General features: G+C 38.7%; 1 long non-coding RNA gene across 1 annotated transcript; it reads right to left on the reverse strand.

The window, feature by feature from the left end:
- Nucleotides 1-912: 912 nt before the first annotated feature.
- LOC144617272 (uncharacterized) lies at nt 913-22547 on the reverse strand. Its single transcript, XR_013557642.1, has 3 exons — nt 22390-22547; nt 9785-9879; nt 913-1126 (listed from the first exon to the last, which is right to left on the reverse strand). It is a non-coding gene; the product is annotated as an uncharacterized LOC144617272 (long non-coding RNA).
- Nucleotides 22548-22632: the final 85 nt, after the last annotated feature.

Here is a 22632-nt window from a genome sequence, read left to right on the forward strand (position 1 = left end):
TCTTCTTTTTTTAACTGAGTTATTTATCTTTCTTCTTATTGAGTTGTAGGAGTCCTTTATACATTTTAAGTCTTAAAAAAATTTTTTTTAATGTTTATTCATCTCTGAGAGACAGAGACGGAGCATGAGAAGGGAGGGGCAGAGAAATAGAGAGATATAGAATCTGAAGCAGGCTCCAGGCTGTGAACTGTCAGCACAGAGCCCGACATGGGGCTCAAACCCACAAACCGAACTGTGAGATCATGACATGAGCCAAAGTCAGATGCTTAACCGACTGAGCCACGCAGGCACCCCTAGATCTTTTTTTTAAGTCTGTTTATTTTGAGAGAGAGAAAGGGTGCATGTGCACATGTGCAGGGGAGGGACAGGAAGAAAGTGAGAGAGAGAATCCCAAGCAGGCTCTGTGCTGTCAGCATAGAGCGCAATGCAGGGGTCAAACTCACAAACCTTGAGATCATGACCTGAGCCAAAATTAAAAGTCAGATACTTAATCGACTGAGCCACCTAAACACCCCTATACATTTTAGATCTAAATCCCTTATCAAATATATGATTTCCAAAACTTTTCTCCCATATCGTGGGATGTCATTGCATTCTCTTTTATGGTGTTCACAGAAGTTTTTAATTTAGACAAAGTCCAATTTTTCTTTGATTGCTTGTGCTTTTTTGTTATCATATCTAAGAAACCTAATCTAAAGTCATGAAGATTTATTCCTGTGTTGTCTTTTAAGTGTTTTAGAGTTTTAGCTCTTACATTTAGGACTTTGATCTCTTTGGAGTTTACTTTTGTATATGGTGGGAGGTAGGGTTGAAATTCTTTCTTTTGCATGTGGACACCCAGTTGGTCAAGTACTATTTGTTTAAGACTGTTCTTTCCCTCATGGTCTAGCACCCTAGTCAAAATCAATCAAATGCAAATGTAGGGGTTTATTTTGGGGGCTTTCAATTCTATTTTGTCAATCTTTGTGTTTTGTTATGCTAGTATCACACTGTCTTGATTACTGTAGCTTTGTAGTTTGGAAATCAGGAAGTGTCAGTCCTCCAACTTTGTTCTTTTTCAAGATTGTTTTGGCTCTTCTGGGTCTCATGCATTTCCAGATGAAATTTAGGATCAGCTTGTCCACATCTGCAAAAAAAAAAAAAAAAAAAAGCAGTTGGAATTTTGATAGGGATTGCATTCAATATGTAAATTAATTTGGGGATTATTGCCATTTTAATAATATTAAATCATCTAATCCATTAACAAAGGATATATTTTCATTTATTTAGGTCTTCTTTAATTTCTTTCAACAGTATTTTGTAGTTTTCAGAGTGAAAATTTTATACTTATTTGGTTGATTTTACTCCTATTTTATTCTAGTGTAAGTGGAATTGTCTTCTTAATTTCATTCTTGTATTACTCATTGCTAATGTGTAGAAATACAATTGAGAGGCAGGGACCTGGCTGGCTCAGTCAGAAGAGCGTGTGACTCTTGATCGTGGGGTCATGAGTTTGAGCCCTATGTCAGGTGTAGTGACTACTTAAAATAAATAAAATTTTACAAAAGAAATACAATTTATTTTTATATTAATCTTGTGCCTACAACCTTACAGAGTTTGTTTATTGCCTCTAGCAGTTAATTTGTGTTGGGGGGGGGGAATTTTTTAGCATCTTCTATATATAAGATCATGTTATCTGCAAATAGAGATAGTTTTACTTTCTCTTTTCCAATATGGATGCTTTTTCTTTTATATTCTTGCTTAATTGCCCTAAACCTCTAGTACAATGTTGAATAGAAGTGGCTTTTTTTTTTTTTTCAACAAACTGATGGTTACCAGAAGGGAGGTGGGTGGGGAGATGGGGGAAATAGGTGATGGGGATGAAGGAGTGCACTTGTTTTGATGAGCTTTGGGTATTGTATAGAAATGTTGAATCACTATATTGTACACCTGAAACTAATATTACACTGTATACTAACTGGAATTTGAATAAAAACTTTTTTAAAAAGTTGCCCTCTTTTCTATTTTGCAGGCAGCTTTCTACATATTCATGGTCTAGGGCCAGGAATAGAGAGACTTGGCAACTATATTTGATCTTGCCATCTCTGTCAATGAGCTGGCATAGCTACCAAGGAGAGCAGAACATGAGGCTTTGACAAACAAATCAGTTAATATGCTTGCTTTTACTCTCAGCCTTTATTTCCCCTACACTTTTGAACTGGGACATTTGACTTTGTTTCACTCTCTTCTTTAAGATGAAATAAAGGGAATGAATTAGGGAATTCAGATTTGAATTTCAGTTCTATATTGTAATTCTCAAATTTCAAGTCTATAGGCCACCTGACATTGAGTAAGTCACCTTACCTCTCTGAGCCTCAGCTTTCTCATCTGTGAAACGGAGATGACACTAACTGTTTCATAGGGTTATTTAGAGGATCAAAGAAGATAATGAATGGAAAGCACCTCACACAGTGCCTGGCACTTAGGGCTCAAAAAATGCCCAATCCTTTTGACTTTCTCCCCAGCCCTGAACAAGCCTTCTTTAACCTACAAGTTGGGAAAAATTATTAATTTATTATTTTTTAATGTTTATTTTTGAGAGAGAGAGAGAGAGAGAGAGAGACGGACAGAGCATGAGCAGGGGAGGGGCAGAGAGAGAGGGAGACACAGAATCTGAAGCAGGCTCCGAGCTGTCAACACAGCCGGATGCGGGGCTCGAACTCCCAAAATGGGGAACTGTGACCTGAGCTGGAGTTGGACGCTCTACCAACTGAGCCACCCAGGCACCCTAAAAATTATTAATTTAAAAAAGACTTTTCTGGGGCGCCTGGGTGGCGCAGTCGGTTGAGCGTCCGACTTCAGCCAGGTCACGATCTCGCGGTCCGTGAGTTCGAGCCCCACGTCAGGCTCTGGGCTGATGGCTCGGAGCCTGGAGCCTGCTTCCGATTCTGTGTCTCCCTCTCTCTCTGCCCCTCCCCCGTTCATGCTCTGTCTCTCTCTGTCCCAAAAATAAAAAAAAATAAAAAAAAATAAAAAAAAAAAATTTTCTAATGCCTAGACTTATCCAAAGGGAGGGGTTTTCAGGAAGTAGTGAGCTCCAGACTCTGAGAGTATTGAAGCAAGTTTGAAATGATGAAAAGGTAAGGTCAGATGGCTTTTATGGTTCTTTAGAGTCTATTAAGTTAATATGAAAATATTCATTGACTTATATGTTACTGAGGTTTTTTTTAAAGTTTATTTATTTATTTTGAGAGAGAGAGGGAAAGCACGAGTTGGGGGAGGGGCAGAGAGAGAGAGGGAGAGAGAGAATCTGAAGAAGAATCTGTCAGTGCAGAGCCCAATGTGGGGCTCAAACTCACGAACTATGAGATAATGACCTGAGCTGAAGTTGGACACTTAACTGACTGAGCCACCCAAGTGCCCTGACTTACATGTTACTGAGTTTTTTAGCAACTATTTATTGAGTATTTGCCATATGCCAAACCCTAGGTGGGCTAGGTAATGAAGACACAAGGATGAGCCAGAATAGCAGGCTTCCCTAGACTATTCATGCAGCTCATTGTCTAGAAGTGAGACTAACAATGAAAAGAAAATAAACCAAAAGAATAAGATAATTACAAATCATGACAAGAGTTGTAGAATAAATAAAGAAAATGAGATAAAGTACCTAGGGGAGACCATTTTAGAGAAAGGAGGAAGGGATAGCCTCTCTGACACAGTGACATTTCAGCTGAGAACTTGTGGTGGTTTTAAAATATGGCCACAAATGCTTTGACCTTTCACCTATTAAGAGGTGGGGTCTGTGCCCCCTCCCTTTGAATATGAGCATGCTTGTGACCACTTTGACCAACAGAGAACTGCAGAATTTTTTTTTTTTAACATTTATTTATTTTTGAGACAGAGAGAGACAGAGCATGAACGGGGGAGGGTCAGAGAGAGAGGGAGACACAGAATCTGAAGCAGGCTCCAGGCTCTGAGCTGTCAGCACAGAGCCTGACGCGGGGCTCGAACTCATGGACTGCGAGATCATGACCTGAGCCGAAGTCGGCCGCTTAACCGACTGAGCCACCCAGGCGCCCCAAGAACTGCAGAATTGATGCCATGTAGCTTCCATGGCCAGGTCATAAGCGGTCATGCAGTTTGTACCTTGCTTGTTGGAGCCCTGTCTCATAGCCCAGAGCTGCTATACAGGAAGTCTGACTACCCTGAGGCCATCACGTTGGAGAGGCCATGTGTAGGTGTTCCAGTTGACTGTCCCAGCTAACACCAGCTTTCTAGGTATTCCTGCTGAAGTGCCAGACATAAGTAAAAAACCCTTCAGATGATTCCAGCTACCTGCCATTTGAGTCACTCCTATCTATTTGAGTCTTGCTACATGAGGCTCCAGAATACAGAAGAACATTTCCACTATTATTTCTTTTCTTTTTTAAGTAAATTTTATGTCCAATGTGGGGTTTGAACTCACAACCCTGAGATCAAGAGTTGCATGCTATATTGACTGAGCCAGCCAGGGGCCCTCCACTGTTATTTTTCTGAATTTTTGACCCATAGAATTCATGAGCATAATAGAATGGTTGCCTTTTTTAAAAAAATCGAGATAGAATTGGCATAGAACATTATATTAGTTTTAGGTGTACAACATGTTTTCAATATTTGTATATATTGCAAAATAATCACCACAATAAGTCTAGTTAACATCTGTGACCACACATTGTTACAATTTTTTTCTTGTGATGAGAAATTTTAAGATCTACTCCCTTAGCAACTTTCAAATATATAGTATAATGTTATTTGTTATTTATTTATTTATTTGAGAGAGAGCATGTGCACATAAGCAGAGAGAAGGGTCTAGAAAGAGAGAGAATCTTAAGCAGGTTCCACACCCCGCATGGAACCTAATGTGGGACTCAATCCCATGATCCTGGGATCATGACCTGAGCCAAAATCAAGAGTCATATCTTCAACCAACTGAGCCACCCAGGTGCCTCTAAATATACAGTAAAATATTATTAACTGTAATCACCATGCTGCACATTATATCCTCAGGACTTATTTATTTTATAAATGGGATTTGGGACCTTTTGACCCCCTTCACCCATTTCACACTCCTCCCTAACTCCTGCTTCTGGCAAGCACCAATCTATCTATTCTCTGTATCTAGAGTTTCTTGTTTTTGTTTGTCTGACTGTTTTAGATGCCACATATAAGTGAAATCATACAGTATTTGTCCTTCTGACTTATTTCACTTAGCATAATGCCCTCAAGGTCCATCCATGTTATTGCAAATAGCAAGATTTTTTATAGGCTGAATAATATTCCACTGTATATATACACAACACATTTTCTTTATTCATTCATCCATCAATGGACACTTAGATTGCTTCCATTTTTTTTTTTAACGTTTATTTATTTTTGAGACAGAGAGAGACAGAGCATGAACGGGGGAGGGTCAGAGAGAGGGAGACACAGAATCTGAAACAGGCTCCAGGCTCTGAGCTGTCAGCACAGAGCCCGACGCGGGGCTCGAACTCACGGACCGCAAGATCATGACCTGAGCCGAAGTCGGCCGCTTAACCAACTGAGCCACCCAGGCGCCCCTAGATTGCTTCCATTTCTTGACGATTATAAATAATGCTGCAATGAATGTGAAGGTGTGTGTGCATATATCTTTTTGAGTTAGTGTTTTCATTTCCTTCAGATAAATACCCAAAAGTGGGTTTGCTGGATTGTATATTTCTACTTTTAATTTTTTGAGTAACCTCATTACTGGTTTCCCTAATGGCTGCACCAATTTGCATTCCCACAACAGTGCACAAAGTTTTACTTTTCTCCACATCCTCACCAACACTTGTTATGAAATGGTTGTTTCATTATGCCATTAACTTTTGGGGTGATTTGATACCCAGCCATAGATAACTATGACAGCAACAGATAAGTCTCTTTTCCTTTCCTTTCCCAACTCTAAATCTCATTCCTACAAGTAAAAATGAGTGAAGACATGACCTAAGGGTTGTAAAGAGAAGGAGGAAAAGGAAGACAGTAAAGATCAGAGGAAAATGTAAAATGTGGAGGAAGAAGTTGAGGAGGAACATGAGGAGGAAGAGGAAGAGCATGAAGAGGAAAAGAATAGGAGGAAGAAAAACCCCTACAATATCAAAGCAATGTGTGGGGTGGGGGTGGTGGTAGAGAGAAGACAATTAGATTCTCTTCTTGAAGCTGTAGCTAGTGGGAAATATTGAAGGAAGGAACCCTGCCTCATTTATTTCTGCATCCTTAATATTTAGCACATGGCATAAGACCTTTGTACTTGTAGGCTGGGACAATTAACTGGAGCATCTACACACAGCCTCTCCAGCATGGTGGCCTCAGGATAATCAGATTTCTGACATAGCTGCTCAGAGCTCCCACACAGTGTTCCAGTGAGCAAAGTGGAAGCTGCGTGGCCTTTTATGACTCGGCCTCAGAAGTCATATAGTTCCACCATATTCTATTGGCCAAAGTGGTCACAAGCCCACTCATATTCAAGGAGAGGGGATGTAGACCCTACCTCTCAGTGAAAATGATGTCAAAGAATTTATTGTTATACTTTAAAATCATCATAGTAGCCATGATTAAGTAGCTTGGAGGGAGAGGAAGAAAACTGAATGCTAGGAGATTAGAGATGTTTTAGTGCCTAGCTTCTCTTCTAGTTAGCCTGTCTGGGAAAGGAAGATATTCTACTAAAATGAGAGGGGAAGGAGTCCCTGGCTGGATCAGTCATAGAGCATGTGACTCTTGATCTTGGGGTTGTGAGTTCGAGTCCTATGTTGGGCTTAGAGCTTAAAAAAAAAAAAAAGTCCTATTTTGGATCTGTTTAATTTGAAATTCCAATTAGCTACCTGAAAGGGGCTGTCAAAGAGGCAATAGTATATTGAAGTCTGGAGTTTAGAGGCCTGGTCTGGGCTGAAGATATAAAGTTGGAAGCCAATTTAAAGAGGATTACTCACCGGACATTTGTTAAAGATGGAAGGTAGATTTTATTCAAGACTATTGCAACAAGGGAGAGAGTCTGAGGTCAACTTTGAATACAGCAAAGACAGCCCGGGATTTACAGCCAATGAAAGTATGGGGGTCAATTTTACTAAGAGGAGGCATCAAGGGTAGGGGGATTCTTGATAAACTGGATTAACAGGATTCTTGCTAAAGACAAGCCTAGGACTTAGACAAAAGTGTGATATGAGAACTTGATCAGGTATCAGGGGTAGGAGGATTCTCACTAAACTGATTTAGCAGTATTCTTGCTAAAACTAGGCAGGCTGAGAATAGGGCCCAAGGATGAGGCCTAGTCAAAAGAGGATTCAGAAGAGACTGTCTAAATCTTGATCAAGGATAGAGTCTTTGTCAGCCATCAGGTGTTGAAAACCAAACTACTTGGAGGGGCAGCTGGCTCAGTGGATGGAGCATTCGACTCTTGGTCTGGGGGTTATAAGCTCAAGCCCCACGATGGGCATAGAACTTACTTAAAAAATGAAAGGAAAGGAAAGAAAATAAGAGAAAGAAGAGAAGAGAAGAGGAAAAGAAAAAAAGAAAAGAAAAGAAAAAAGAAAAAAGAAAAGAAAGAAAACCACTGGAACTGGATGAGATCACCAAAGGAGTGAGAAGACAAGAAGGCAGAGAATGGAGTTCTGAGTCACTCCAAGATTTAGAGGTTGGCTTAACAAGAAGCAGCAAAGGAGACTGAAAAGCATCAGCCAATGAGGTAGGAGCAAATGAGGAGAGTGGTATATTATCAAGCTAAGAAAAGGTGTTTCAAGAAGGAAGTGGTTAACCATGTTGAAAACTTCATAGAGGTCAATTAAGATGAGAACAAAAGAGAAGTGAATTTGGCAAACTAGAGGTCAATGATAGCTTTGACAAGAGCAATTTCAGTGGAGTTTAGAGGCTAAAAAGTTGGTTGGATCAATTATCAAAGGTTAAGAAGCAGAGAAAGCAACTATAGACAACCTTTCCATAAGTTTTGTTATGAGTAGGAGTAAGTGGAATGTTAGCTAAAGTGAGATATGCTGTCAAGGGCGTGTTTTGCTTGTATTTATGTGTATTTTAAGATGAGAGGTCCTCAGGCATATGAATTTGGTGATAGAAATGATCCAGTAGACAAGGAGAAATTGATGATACAGCAGAGAGAAGGAATTTGACCCTTGGGAAAGCAGAAGGATGTAGGATAAGAGTGTAGGCCCAGGTGAAAAAGCAAAGAATATGGATTGTAATACAGATCAGAACAGTTGGTAGAGGGGTGCCTGGGTGGCTCAGTTGGTTAAGCCTCCAACTCTTGATTTCGGCTCAGTTCATGATCTGGCAGTTTGTTAGTTCGAGCCCTGTATTGGGCTCCACACTGAGAGTGCAAAGCCTGCTTGGGATTCTCTCTCTTCCTTTTCCCCGCTCACACACATGCACACACTCTCTCTCCAAATAAATAAATAAACTTTTTAAAAAGTTAAAAAAAAAAAAAAAAAGAAACGTTGGTAGATTAGGTGGGAGGAGGATGAATCTCAATGAATTACAAATTAAAGTCATATGAAAGTGAAGGGGGATCAGGTATGTTGAAGGTTTGAAGGGAGAAGAAAAGGTCATATTGGACAGCGGGAAAGCAAAACTATCAGCGGAATATTGCAGAATTGCTGGACTGTACTGAGTCTCATTTAAGGTTTGTAGTCAGAAATTTCATTTGAAAAACAAACTCCAGTTTCTGCAGCCATGGACTACTCAGTTAGTTGGGTTTAGGAGGATTTGGAGTTCTGTCAGTGAGTGGAATGAAGAGAAAGTGACAAGAGAATTACGAGTATTTACAATATTGTGATTGCAATGATGTACCATGGAATCTAGAGTGGAAAAGAACATGAGGAGAGTGGGATAATTACTGACAAGTGATGATGTTGATGGATCAGGGGACTCCATGAGGTTCTGATTCAACACTAGGAGATGTATATTGATTTCATTCTCTACATAGTGGAATAAAGGAGAAAAGTCATACAATTATCCCAAGAGATGCTGAAAAAGCATTCAGTAAAATCCCACACTCCTGTTAACACACACACACACACACACACACACACACACACACACACACACACCTATTAGTAAGCTGGGAATAGAAGGAAACTTTCTTTTTTTTATTATTAAAAAAATTTTAATGTTTATTTTTAAGAGAGAGAGAGAGCACACACACACACACACACAAACACACAAGCAAGTGGGGGAGGGGCAGAGAGAGAGGGAGGGAGACACAGAATCTGAAGCAGGCTCCACTTGCTGAGCTGTCAGCACAGAGCCCGATGTGGGGCTCAAACCTACCGACCACAAGATCATGACCTGAGCCGAAGTCGGACAATTAACTGACTGAGCCACATAGGCGCCCCAAGAAGGAGATTTTCTAAATGAGTTAGTAAATATAACTAAATGAGTTTACATATGAAGCACTTTCAACAGTAACTATCACAAATATATGGTAACTTGTGCTATTGTTATTATCTTTCCACAATGTGATAAAAAGTATCTACCAGAAACCAAAGGCAAACATTATACTTATAGTGGAGGTTTCCCATAAAATGACCTCTATAAAGGCAATCATCCAGAGTTAAATAGGTATGTAAATATTATATACAGACATATTCTATTAAATCAAATGCTTAATATTAAATGCAGGTGCCTCCTATTAAGTTGAACATGTTACTGTAATATGCACAAACTGTGTTAATCATTTAAGGAAGGGGTTTAAAGAGTAACTAAGAAAGTATTTGGGCAGGTCCTTAGTCTCCATGAAACTCGCCTCAAGTCAACTGTTAACATCTTGTTCCTCTGGTTAGGACGTTTCTACGGGAGCAAGGGGAGTCAGCTGCAGAATATCTCTTCTATGATGTCTTGCTATCTGTTGAAGAAAGCAACTCTAAGTCAACAATTTGTTTAGATGATACATTCATGCTTCTGATAATTGAGTCTACCTACGAAATTACCTATCACATTAAAAATGACAAACCCCACTAAAGAACAAGAAAAGCATGCCAATGATCATCTCTACTAGTCAATATCATATTGGAGTACTTAACTATTGCTGAGAGACAAGAAAAGATGAGGTATAAAAATTGGAAAAAAGACACAATACAAGCATTTTTTAATTAAAAAAATTTTAATATTTATTTATTTTTGAGTGACAGAGAGAGACAGAGTATGAGAGGTGGAGGGGCAGAGAGAGAGGGAGACACAGAATCCAAAGCAGGCTCCAAGCTCCGAGCTGTCAGCACAGAGCCAGATGCAGGGCCCAAACCTATGAACCAAGAGATCATGCCCTGAGCCAGTGTTGGAGGCTTAACTGACTGAGCCACCCAGGTGCTCCAATACAAGCATTATTTCAAGATGAGAGATAGTGCCTACAAAATCTAAGTGAACCAGCTGAAAAATAATTAGAATTAATAAAAGAGTTAATAATATGGTTATATATACAATTATCATATAGAAATCAGTAGCTTTTCTATAGACTAACATTAATTTATTAGAATATGTCACAGAAAAGAAGAAATTCACAATTGTTGCAAAATCCATAAAGAATCAAGAAATAAACTTAGCAAGAAATGTGAAAGTCCTATATGAATAAAATTATGAAGTTTTACTATAAGATATAAAAGAATATCCAAATAAATAAAGAAATATGGAAGACCACTTATTTTAAAGATGCCATTACTGGGTGCCTGGGTGGCTCAGTCAGTTAAGTGTCTGACTTTGGCTAAGGTCATGATCTCACAGTTCTTGGGTTTGAGCCCCACATCAGGCTCTCTGCTGTTAGCACAGAACCTGCTTCGGATCCTCTGTCCCCCTCTCTTTCTGCCCCTCCCCTGCTCATGGTCTCAGTCTCCAAAATAGATAAATAAACTTAAAAAATTAAAATACCATTACTACTCAAATTAATCTGTTTTTTGTTTTTTTTTTTTTTTTAAATTAATCTGTTTTTTAAAACGAAATTTGGACTCTTATGTGGATCCTGAGAAACTTAACAGAAACCCATGGGGGAGGGGAAGGAAAAAAAGAAAAAAAAAAAAAAAAAAAAGAGGTTAGAGTGGGAGAGAGAGCCAAAGCATAAGAGACTCTTAAAAACTGAGAACAAACTGAGGGTTGATGGGGGGGGTGGGAGGGAGGGTAGGGTAGGTGATGGGCATTGAAGAGGGCATCTTTTGGGATGATGCCTTTTGGGATCCACTTTAATGGATAAAGTGTCCAAGACCAGATTCTTTCCTCCACCCATCTATTTATTGGAATTTTTGTAAGTTAAAAAAAGTGTTTATTGGGGCCTCTGGGTGGCTTAGTTGGTTAATTGTCCGATTTTGGCTCAGGTCATGATCTCAAAGTTCGTGAGTTTGAGCCCCGCTTTGGGCTCTGTGCTGACAGCTCAGAGCCTGGAGCCTGCTTTGGATTCTGTGTCTCCCCCTCTCTCTGCCCCTCCCGTGCTCATGCTCTGTCTCTCTCTGTCTCTCAATAATAAATAAATGTTAAAAATTTTTTAAGTGTTTATTTATTCTGAGAGACAGACAGAGGCAGAGAGAGAGGGAGAGAGAGAATCCCAAGCAGGCTCTGCACTGTCAGCTTGGGAGCCCAACTTGGGGCTTGATCCCACGAACCCACGAGATCATGACCTGAGCCAACACCAAGAGTTGGTTGCCTAACCGACTAAGCCACTCAGGCATCCCTATCTATTGGAATTTAGTATATGAAAAAGGTGGCATTTCAAATTAGAGGGGAAAACAATGGCTGTAACAAATATTGGGACAACTGGCTATCCATTCAGGAAAAATAATATGCTCCAAGCGTTCTTCACACCACACACAAAAATAAATTCCTGTTTGATTAAAACAGATAAACCTCAAACACAAAGTAATAGTGCAAGCTATAGAGTATTTCTAAATTTGGGGGGTGGGTGGGTAGGAAAGGCATTCTTAAACATTTTGTTTACATGAAAAATGAAAACTTCTCACACGCAAAAATACCATATAATTAACTATAAAGGTCTCCTACAAATTCATAAGACTGACAATACAGTAGAAAAATTAGCAACTCACAGAAGAAATACAAATGCTAACAAATATGAAAACATGTGCAATTATTAGCAATGAGAAAAGCAAAGTACAGGGGTGCCTGGGTCGCTTAGTCAGTTAAGAATCTGACTCTTGATCTTAGCTCAGGTCTTGACCTCAGGGTTGTGAATTCAAGCCCTCTTGGGCATGGAGCCTACTTAAAAGAGAGAGAGAGAGAGAGAAAAGCAAAGTACAAAAATGAGATATTTTAGACATCCCTAGCTTGAAAAATATTTTAAAAATAGATTACATCTAGTTGGTAAGAGTGAGGGAAATTAATATTCTCAAACAGTGTTGGAGGGATTGTAAATTGGGACAGCTTTTTTGGAAGGTACTCAGTGTTTATCAAAATTTAATCGTGCCTTCCCTTAAATCCTTAATTCCATTCTTGTTCTCTGTTTTGATAAACGTGAGCTTCTGTACACACATAATGTACAAAGATGTTTATTCATTATAGCATTGATTGCAAAAGGAAAAAATAGAAACAACCTTAACATTCATCAAAGGGAATTGTTAAAAAGTGGGTTACAGTTATATAATAGAATAATAAGTAACAATTAAAATGTATGAGATACATCTACATGTATTAGCATTAAAGGATCTCTAAAGTTTATTCTTTTTAAAAAATATATATATTTACTTATTTAGTTAGAGAGAGAGAACCCTTGTAAGAGCGGGGGAGGGGCAGAGAGAGAGACAGGGAGAGAGAATCCCAAGTAGGTTCCTAGCCTCCAGCACAGAGCCAGACCCAGGGGCTCGATCCCATGAACCCAGAGATCATGACCTGAGCCAAGATCAAGAGTCAGATGCTTAAAAAAAGAAAAAAAAAAAAAAAAAAGAATCAGGTGCTCAACTGACTCAGCACCCAGTCACTCTTATCTAAAATATATTATTAAGGTGAAAAAAATCCAGTTGCAGAATTAGATGCACAATATGATCTTGTTAGTATAAAATGTAATATGTACTTGTATTTGCACAACTATAAATGCACAGAAAAATGTCAGTGTAGTCGTGCATTGAAGAAAAAGTTTTCAGACATTAGACTGAGTGGATGTCCAGGGTTGCCTCTGCGAGAGAGCCAGCAGCAGCACCAGCCTGCATATAGCCTTTATTTCATATTTTATTATATAGAAGTATCAAAGAATATCAAAGCAAGGGAAGAGAACACAAAGGATTTTAGACATTAGCCAGACATACATCTGGTGGCTACATGAAGGCATGAAGGGAATGCGTGTGGTTTCGAGGAATGCCAGGGAGTTATAGCAGATGTTGTAGCTAAACTGTCCTTTGGGGGATCGTGCGGCTCTGTAGCTCATAATGCTATTTCATTCGACAGCCTTGAGACCAGAACATTGCTTATGTTTCAGCTGTTACTGCATTTACCTTCCAGGACTTACAATACACTCTCTAGAAATAACTCCACAGGTCAGGAATTAAATGTACACATAAAGTGTTAATAGTGATTACCTCTAATGAGAGAATTAGGAGGTAGCTAAAGAGGACTATACATTTTATTCTATATATACTCCTATTTTCATAGAATGTTTAAAATAAAGGCAATGTATTCATATAGTATTTGCATAAAACTAAAATAAAGAGTAATAAAATGAAAGATAATTATAGAAAGTTTGGAACATAAAGAGAAACATCCTTTTTTTAAAAGTTTATTTATTTATTTTGAGAGAGAGAGAGAGAGCAGGGGAAGGGCAGAGAGAGAGGAAGTGAGAGAATCCGAAGCAGGCTCTGCACCAGCAGTACTGAGCCTGATGAGGAGCTCGAACTCACAAACTGTAAGATCATGACCTGAGCTGAAACCAAGAGTTACGCTTAGCTGGTTGAGCCATCCAGGCACCCTGAGAAATATCCTTTATAATCTCTCATCTAAAATCAGAATGGAAATTTTATTCAAGTAGTCTATGCCTGTTGTTTAAATGTTCCATACCTCTACGTCTCAAGAGTCTTGTTCCCCAAAGGCAACCATTTTCAACTCTTTTGGGTGTTTATTTGGATATTTACTACCGTATTTTGAAGTAATGTGCTTAGAATAATGTTCGATTAATCAGTAAAGCTATCTAATGACTATTGTGGAAGATGTGAATTTAATGCTGTTATCTATATCGCCTTCCCTCCTTCCATTTTCCCAATAGTTATATTACATTTTTTGTTAAAATTTTGCCTTGTTTTTTTCACTACAGAATAAAGCATCCAAGATTCCCCCCTCTCTGTCTCTCTTACCTATCTACTGAAAATTAGTTCATGAAAAAAGACGATGTTTCAAACTAGAGGGACTGGAGGTTGAGAGAAATAATGGAGAGGTTGGTAAACTTTCAGCCATAAGATGAATAAGGTCTAATAAACGTGATGATTATCATTAATAACACTGTGTTACATAATTAAAATTTGCTAGGGACACCTGGGTGGCTCAGTTGGTTAAGTGTGCGACTTCAGCTCAGGTCATGATCTGGTGGTTCTTGAGTTTGAGCCCCGCGCTGCATTCTGTGCTGACAGCTCGGAGCCTGGAGCCTGCTTGGAATTCTGTGTCTCTCTTTCTCTCTGTGCCCCTCCCCCTCCAGGCTCCGAGCTGTCAGCACAGAGCCCCACGCTGGGGCTCAAACCCATGAACCATGAGATCATGACCTGAGCTGAAGTCGGATGCTTAACCAACTGAGCTGCCCAGGTGTCCCTATTAATATTTATTAATAAATTGACATTTATTAAGATGAGGAAGACTTTGGCAGGTGCAGATTCTTGAAGGGCACACCAGTAGTACATTTTGAACACATTAGTTTTGAGAAGCCTATTAGGTCACCAAGTGGAGAGGTTGAGTAGACATAGAGATACACAGTCTGTACTGAGGGAAGAGATTGGTCTAGAGATATACATTTGGGAATCAACAGAAAATAGACATTATTTAAAGCCATGAGGCTGGATAATATCACTAAAGGAGTGTGTGTAGATAGAGAAGAAAAGAGATTCTGAGACTGGTAGGACCCCAGCACTGTCACATTTAAAGGTCAAGGAAATGAGGAAGACTCAGCAGAGGAGATTGAGAAGAAATGGCCAACGAGGTATGAGGAAAAGAAGGGTGTGTGAAATCCAAGAAACGAAGGAAGGCAAGTATTAGTCCTTTATTTTTGTTTGTTTTAGTCTCCTTCATTTATTTTGGAGGCTTTCATCAAATGTCTGCTGATCCTTTTTGTCCATTCACATTGAAGAGTCAGGTATTAAAAGGTTGATTTGAATTCTGTATCCACATGGGGAATTTGTCATTTGGTGGCTTTCCTGATAGAGCTACAACTTAGGTCTCTGAGGCTGTTCAGTCTCTCTAGAGAAAATTTCCCTATTTTCAAACCTAGGGAGGGATGAACCTAACCACCAAATAAGGAGACTGGGAGATGGGGAGAGAGTAGACAGAGAAGCATGTTTTCTCTTTTTCAGTATATACTACAATGAGTTTCCTTTCTTCTAGTAAGGCTCCTCTCTGGTTCAATTGCTCTGCAGACTAACCCTCTAGACTCCTGCCAGGGAGGGGCTGTCATTTCACAGGTACAAGATTGTAGATGGACCTGAAGGGCTGATGGGTCATAGAGACTTTTGTCCAGTTCTCTTGTCTTCAATCCATTCTTCTCCCTGGGTCTTTCTTCCTGGGTTTCTGGGTCCTCTAGTACTGAGCTTAGCTGGCGTTCTGTGGCAGGAAATGCCTTGCTTCTCATTAGCACCACCTCTGCAGACACTTGGTATGCAGCTTTCTCAGCCCTGCTAATTTTTCCACTTGGCTTTCCATCTTCTTATCCTCTGATGCCTCCTCTCCCACTCTCTTTATCCTTGTGGGTTTATTCTGGTCTTATTCACTTGCTGTCATTTTTGTGGGGCTCCAAGAAGGAGAAGAGATAAACATATGTGTTCAAACTACCGGTTCTCAACAACAGTATTTTGAGATCACCAAATGCATAGCAATTTTCTAAGTTCTGGGACCAGAATTTTAGGAGAGATGTGAGTTCTTCCCTGGAGAAGCCACATTCTTTCGAGTTCTTGGTACCTCTGGTCTTCCAGAGTATCTCTTGTTTTCTTTTTTTTCCAGAGGCTAGAACAGGGCCAGAAGTATTTCGGCCTGGCCCATCCATCTATTTTCCAACTACTTGACTGTGATGACATTTCCTACTTGCCAAGGGGCCAACTCAGGTCAACTCCTCCAGGTTGTCAAGCCTTCTACGTTCATAATATCTACACATGAGGAATATACATACAACTATATTAAATCCTAAAAGTGATGATGGTCATAAAAAGGATTCTCCAAGCTATATGGGGGAAATATTTGGAAACTTTGGGCAGAGAGTATGTATATGGAGTGGGTAGTGGTGATCTGGGCCACAAATTTAATTTATAGTGTTGCCCACATAATATGGTCTTAGGTTGAGACTAGTCTTTCTATATCCATTACATCATTCCATTTTATTGTTTAATGATGGTGAAAAGAATTAGCATTTATTTAGTGCCTAATGCATGTCAGTCTGAACATATACCATTTCATTTAATCATGATTTCATTTGGGGAAAACTGAATTTGAGAAAAGGGGAGTAACTTTCCTGCAGTTACACAGCTAATAAGTGGTAGAGCCAGCATTGGAACGAGGATCTCTCTGATGTCCCTACCCAGGCTTGTTCCCTCTGACTCCTGCCTCACCTCGCCTATAATAATAACCCCATATTCCTGTCTCCAGTATTTCTCTTCTCAGTCCATTCTTTAGACTGTAGAAAGCTGAACTTCCTGAAACACATTTTACCTTGACTTAACATTGGTTGACTTCTCTTTGGTAATGCGGGTCCAAATTGTTTGGTATTTAATGGTGGCAAGAATCAATTTGTTATGTAATCTTGGGCAAATCATCTTCCATTCCATACTGACCCAAGCCAATTTACTCACTTATTAATTATATCATATTAATAAACTACTAATTATTGAGTGGGGTTTTTTTTTTTTTTTGGTTGTTATTGTTGCAAGGGTGAGGGACAGATAGTAGCCTTCACAGTAAGAGATGGGCCACATGTGCCTTCCTCAAATCGTACCATCAAGTGGTATGTTATAATGAAAGCAAGTCTCAGACTAAAATCTGCTACTTACTCAAATATTTATTAACAAGCAAGCAAAACCAGTCATACAACTTGTTAGCTTGCTGAAGTCGTAGCTCCTGATCTTTTTAGACACTTTGCCAAGCACTTCGCATGAAAGGTTTACTTTAAGTAAATAAGACAATATTCTAGGAGCAGAATTTATCTAAACCTGCTAGTCAGAATCAGGTAACAGAATCCCCCACTAAATGGGAAGAAAAGGATTGAATAAGTCCTAGGCCATAACATCACTCTAAAAGAACCTAGTTGTTGGGGGCACTAGATTCTTACATTTTGGTTAGGCCAGGGTGGGATTGCTTGTACAATATAATGCTTCGACCCAAATCACATATCTTGATGCCACTCATTTCACTGATGAAAAACTGTATCTAACATCTAACCATATTTAACAGCTTTCTAGTGCTGATTGGAGATAAAGATAGTTGACTTCTTATAACTGCTATTGGAATGTAGACTATTGATTAGAATTTCACAGATACTAACCACTCCTAAAGTGTATTTCTTATTAGGATACTTCATTATTAATAGCTTCCAAGGTTTACCCTAAAACTATTAATATACATGCATATCAAACTTTCTAGCCTGAATTATTTTAACACCTATTAACATATATCATATTTTATATTAAATACTATATTATAGTCAATTACAGACATAACACCTTCTCTAGGGTTCAGTTTATTGACATGAGGAGATAGGATGAAATGACTAATAAAGTTTCTTCTATGATTCTATAAATAGAATTTAATGCAGTTGGAAGGATCTGGGTTAGGATCAAGAAAAGACTTATTGATAGTTGGTAGAGGGTCATCAGCATGAAACTTCTTTTCTAGAACACTGTCATGTTTTTTTCAAAGGATTTATTTTTCTAAAATTGCAACTCTTCTCCTTAGCTCTCAACCAAACCTGTCATCTTTAACCCCCCCTCCCCGTAATAAGCTTTTTAAAATTGAGGTATAATTGGGGTGCCTGGGTGGCTCAGTCAGTTAAGCATCCAACTCTTGATTTCGGCTCAGGTCACAATCTCACGGTTCATGGGATCGAGCCCCATGTTAGCCTCTGCGCTGACAGCACAAAGCCTGCTTGGGATTCTCCCTCTCTCTCTCTTTCTGCCTCTCCCCCACTCATGCTCTTTCTCTCCCTCTCAAAATAAATAAACATTAAAAAATTGTGGTATAATTGACATATAACATATTAGTTTCAGGTATACAGTGTTATGATTCAATATTTGTATTGAATTGTTATTGTATTCAATATTTGCTGTTGGCCTTTGATCAATAGGAGTTTGAACTGTGTGGGTCCACCTATATGCGCATTTTTTACAGTAGGGTACTCTAAATGTATTTTCTCTTATGATTTTCTTAATAACATTTTCTTTTCTCTAGCTTTATTGTAAGGATATTGTACATAATACACATACAAAATATGTGTTGGTGGGCTGTTTATGTTATTGGTGAGGCTTCTCTGGTCAGCAGTGGGCTAATAGTAGTCAAGTTTTGGGGGAGTCAAAAGTCATATGTGGATTTTCAACTGCATGTGAGGGTAAGCACCCCTAACCCTCCACATTGTTCAGAGGGCAGCTGTATATTTTGAATTGATCACCATGGTCTGTCATCATGCATAGTTACAATTTTTTTTCTTGTGGTGAGAACTTTTAAGATCTACTCTCTTGGGCCACCTGGGTGGCTCAGTTGGTTGAGAGTCAGACTTTGGCTCAGGTCATGATCTTGTGAGTTCGAGCCCCACATTGGCTCTCTGCTGTCAGCCTGTCTGCACAGAGCCCACTTCAGATCCTCTGTCCCCCTCTCTCTGCCCCTCTTCCACCTCCCTGCTTGCAATCTCCAGCATCCCCCCAAAAAAAAGATCTACGCTCTTAGCAACTTTCGTATATGCAATACAGTATTGTCAACTATACTCACTGTGATGCACATTACATTCCCAAGACTTATTTATTTTATAACTGGAAGTTTGTACCTTTTGACTCCCTTCACCCATTTCATACACCTTCCACTCTTCCTCCCCCATGTTGGGCAAATACCCATCTGTTCCCTGTATCTATGAGATCTATGAATTTGTTTTTTTAGATTCCACATAAAAGTGAGATCATATGTTATTTATTTTTCTCTGTCTGACTTTTTTCACTTAGCATTATGCCCTGAAGGTCCACCCATGTTGTTGCAAATGGCAACATTTTATTCTTTTTTATGGCCGAATAATATCCCATTGTGTGTGTATGTATGTATATTCCATTTTTTAAATCTATTCATTCATCAACGGAGACTTAGGTTGCTTCCTTATCTTGGCTATTCTAAATAATTCTGGGGGTGCATATATCTTTTCAAGTTAGAGCCGAAATCAAGTTAGTGTTTTCATCTTCTTCAGCTGAATACTCAGAAGTGGAGTTGCTGGATCATATGGTAGTTCTGTTTTTAATTTTTTGAGGAAGTGGCTGCACCAACAGTGCACAAAGTTTCCCTTTTTTCCCACATCTTCACAAACACTTGTTGTTTCTTGCTTTCGTGATAAAAGAAATCTTTTTGTGTTTTTGATAATAATCATTTTAACAGGGGTGACATGATATTTCATTGTGGTTTGATTTGCATTTCCCTGATAGTTAGTGATATTGAGTATCTTTTCATGTACCTGTTGGTCATTGTATGCCTTCTTTGGAAGAATTTCAATTCAGAGTCTCTGCTTACTTTTTTTTTAAATTTCAATTTCAATTTATTTTTAAAGTAATCTCTATACCCAAGGTGGGGCTGGAACTCACAACCTGGAGGTCAAGAGTCTCATGTTCTATCAACTGAGCCAGCCAGGCACACTTCTCTGCTCATTTTTTTTAATGTCTTTTTTGGGGGGGGGAGGGGGTGACTTTTTTTATTATTATATTATTTTTTTAACTTTACATCCAAGTTAGTTAGCATATAATGCAATAATGATTTCAGGAGTAGAATCCAGTGATTCATCCCCTACATATAACACCCAGTGCTCATCCCAACAAGTGTCTTCCTTAATGCCCCTTACCCATTTAGCCCATCTCTCCACCCACAACCCCTCCAACAACGCTGTTTGTTCTCCATATTTAAGTCTCTTATGTTTTGTTCCCCTCCCTGTTTTTACATTATTTTTGCTTCCCTTCCCCTACGTTCATCTGTTTTGTATCTTAAATTCCACATATGAGTGAAGTAATGTAATATTTATCTTTCTCTGACTGACTTACTTCATTCAGCATAATACACTCTGGTTCCATCCATGTTGTTGCAAATGGCAAGATTTCATTCTTTTTGATTGCCCAGTAATACTCCATTGTATAAATATACCACATCTTCTTTATCCATTCATCCGTTGGTGGACATTTGGGCTCTTTCCATGCTTTGGCTATTGTCGATAGCACTGCTATAAACATTGGGGTGCATGTGTCCCTTCAAAATAGCACACCTGTATATCCTTTGGATAAATACTTAGTAGTGTGATTGCTGGGTCATAGGGTAGTTCTATTTTTAATTTTTTGAGGAACCTCCAGACTGTTTTCCAGAGTGGCAGCACCAGTTTACATTTCCACCTCTCTGCTCAATTTTAAATCAGTTTGTTTTGTTTTGTTTTTATATTGAATTGTATCAGTTATTATATATTTTGGATATTAACCCCTTGTAGATATATGATTTGCAAATATTTTATACCATTTAGTAATTTGCCTTTTTGTTTTGTTGATGGTTTCCTTGGCTGTGCAGAAGCTTTTTAGTTTGATATCATCCCACTTCTTTGTTTTTTTCTTTTGTTGCCTTTGGTTTTGGTGTCAAATCCAAAAAATCATCACCAAAAAACAATGTCAAAGAGCTTACTGACTATAATTTCTTCTAGGAGTTTTATGGTTTCTTATATTCCAATCTTTGATCCATTTTGAGTTAATTTTTGTGTGTGGTATAAGATAGTGGTTCAGTTTCATTCTTCTCATGTGGCTGTCCAGTTTTCCTAACACTATTTATTTATTTAAAAAATGTTTTTTAATCCTAATACTATTTATTAAAGAGATTGTCCTTTCTTGTTGTTATATTCTTGGCTCCTTTCTTGTAAGTTAATTTGCCATCTATTCACAGGTTTCTTTCTTTTTTCTATTTTAACGTTTTTTTTTTTTTTTTTTTTAATGTAAGCTCTATGCCCAACACGGGGGTTGAACTTACCATCCCAAGATCAAGAGTCACATGCTCTACTGACTGAGCCAGCCAGGTGCCCCATTTGTAGGTTTATTTCTGAGCTCTCTATCCTGTTACATTCATCTATGTGTCTGTTTTTATGCCAATACTATACTGTTTTGATTATGATAGCTTTATAATATAGTTTGAAACCAGGGAGAGTGATGCTTCCAGCTTTGTTCTTTCTCAAGATTGCTTTAGCTATTCAGGGTCTACTCTCTAACCCTTTATCATCCATTATTTCTCTTCCAAAACATTTATCACTGACGTTATATACTTATTTATTTGTTTATTATCTATCTTCTACTACAAGAATATCATCCCTGTAACAGCAGAAACTTTGTTTAAAATTGTATTTTCTATGCCTGGCCCATGGAGGTCAGGAGGTAAGAGCTTGTTTCAATTATTCCAAACTTTACTAAAAGGTAGTCCCACATTTATTCACCCATGATTCTGTAATTTGGCGAGGCTTAGTTAATCAGTTCTTTTCTTGGTGTCATCTTTGGTTGCTCACATGGTTGTGTTCATCTAGAGGCTCAATACGGCTGGATGATCCAAGATGGTCAAGTCTAGCAGTTAACTACTGGCCAAAGTGCCTTGATTCTCCTCTCTTTGACCCATACAACAAGATACCTTGGGTTTCTTAAATGGTAGCCACAGTATTCTAACATAATGATAGTAAAAGCTGCAAAGCTCCTTAAAGATTAGTCTCAGAAGCTATATATACAATGTTACTTTCACTATATTTTTGTTCATCACTGCAGGTAACAAAGACAGCCTTGTTACAAGGACAGATTTAAGAGACCTGAGAGACCTGAGAATTAGATGGCAGAGGATACAAAGAGCTGTGATTATTCTAGCAATCCATCACAATGATCAATAAAGCTTTGTGGAGTAAATGAACAACTGTCTAAAGTTCCATGCTGCATATTCAAGGTCTGCTGTGATCCCGCTTCCCAGAGCACAGATTTCATATCTTTCCCATAGCACTTATCACAATCTGCTCTGTAATTTATTTGTGTGTGTGGTTTATCCTTGCATATATATTCCGTGTATCTAGCAGGTATTCAGGCTCCAAAAAGACACTGTAGATCCTTCTTGAGTTGAATTTAATTCAGCAATCTCGACATTCTATTTCCTACCTTCCATTCCATCATTATGAAGTCACGGGTTAAACAATTCTCTGAAAATCTTACCATCATTCCTGTCTCAGTGCTGTTACCCGTTCCATCT

This window comes from Panthera onca, chromosome C1 (assembly GCF_046562875.1).
Source record: "Panthera onca isolate mPanOnc1 chromosome C1, mPanOnc1 haplotype 2, whole genome shotgun sequence".
Classification (NCBI taxonomy): Eukaryota; Metazoa; Chordata; class Mammalia; order Carnivora; family Felidae; genus Panthera; species Panthera onca.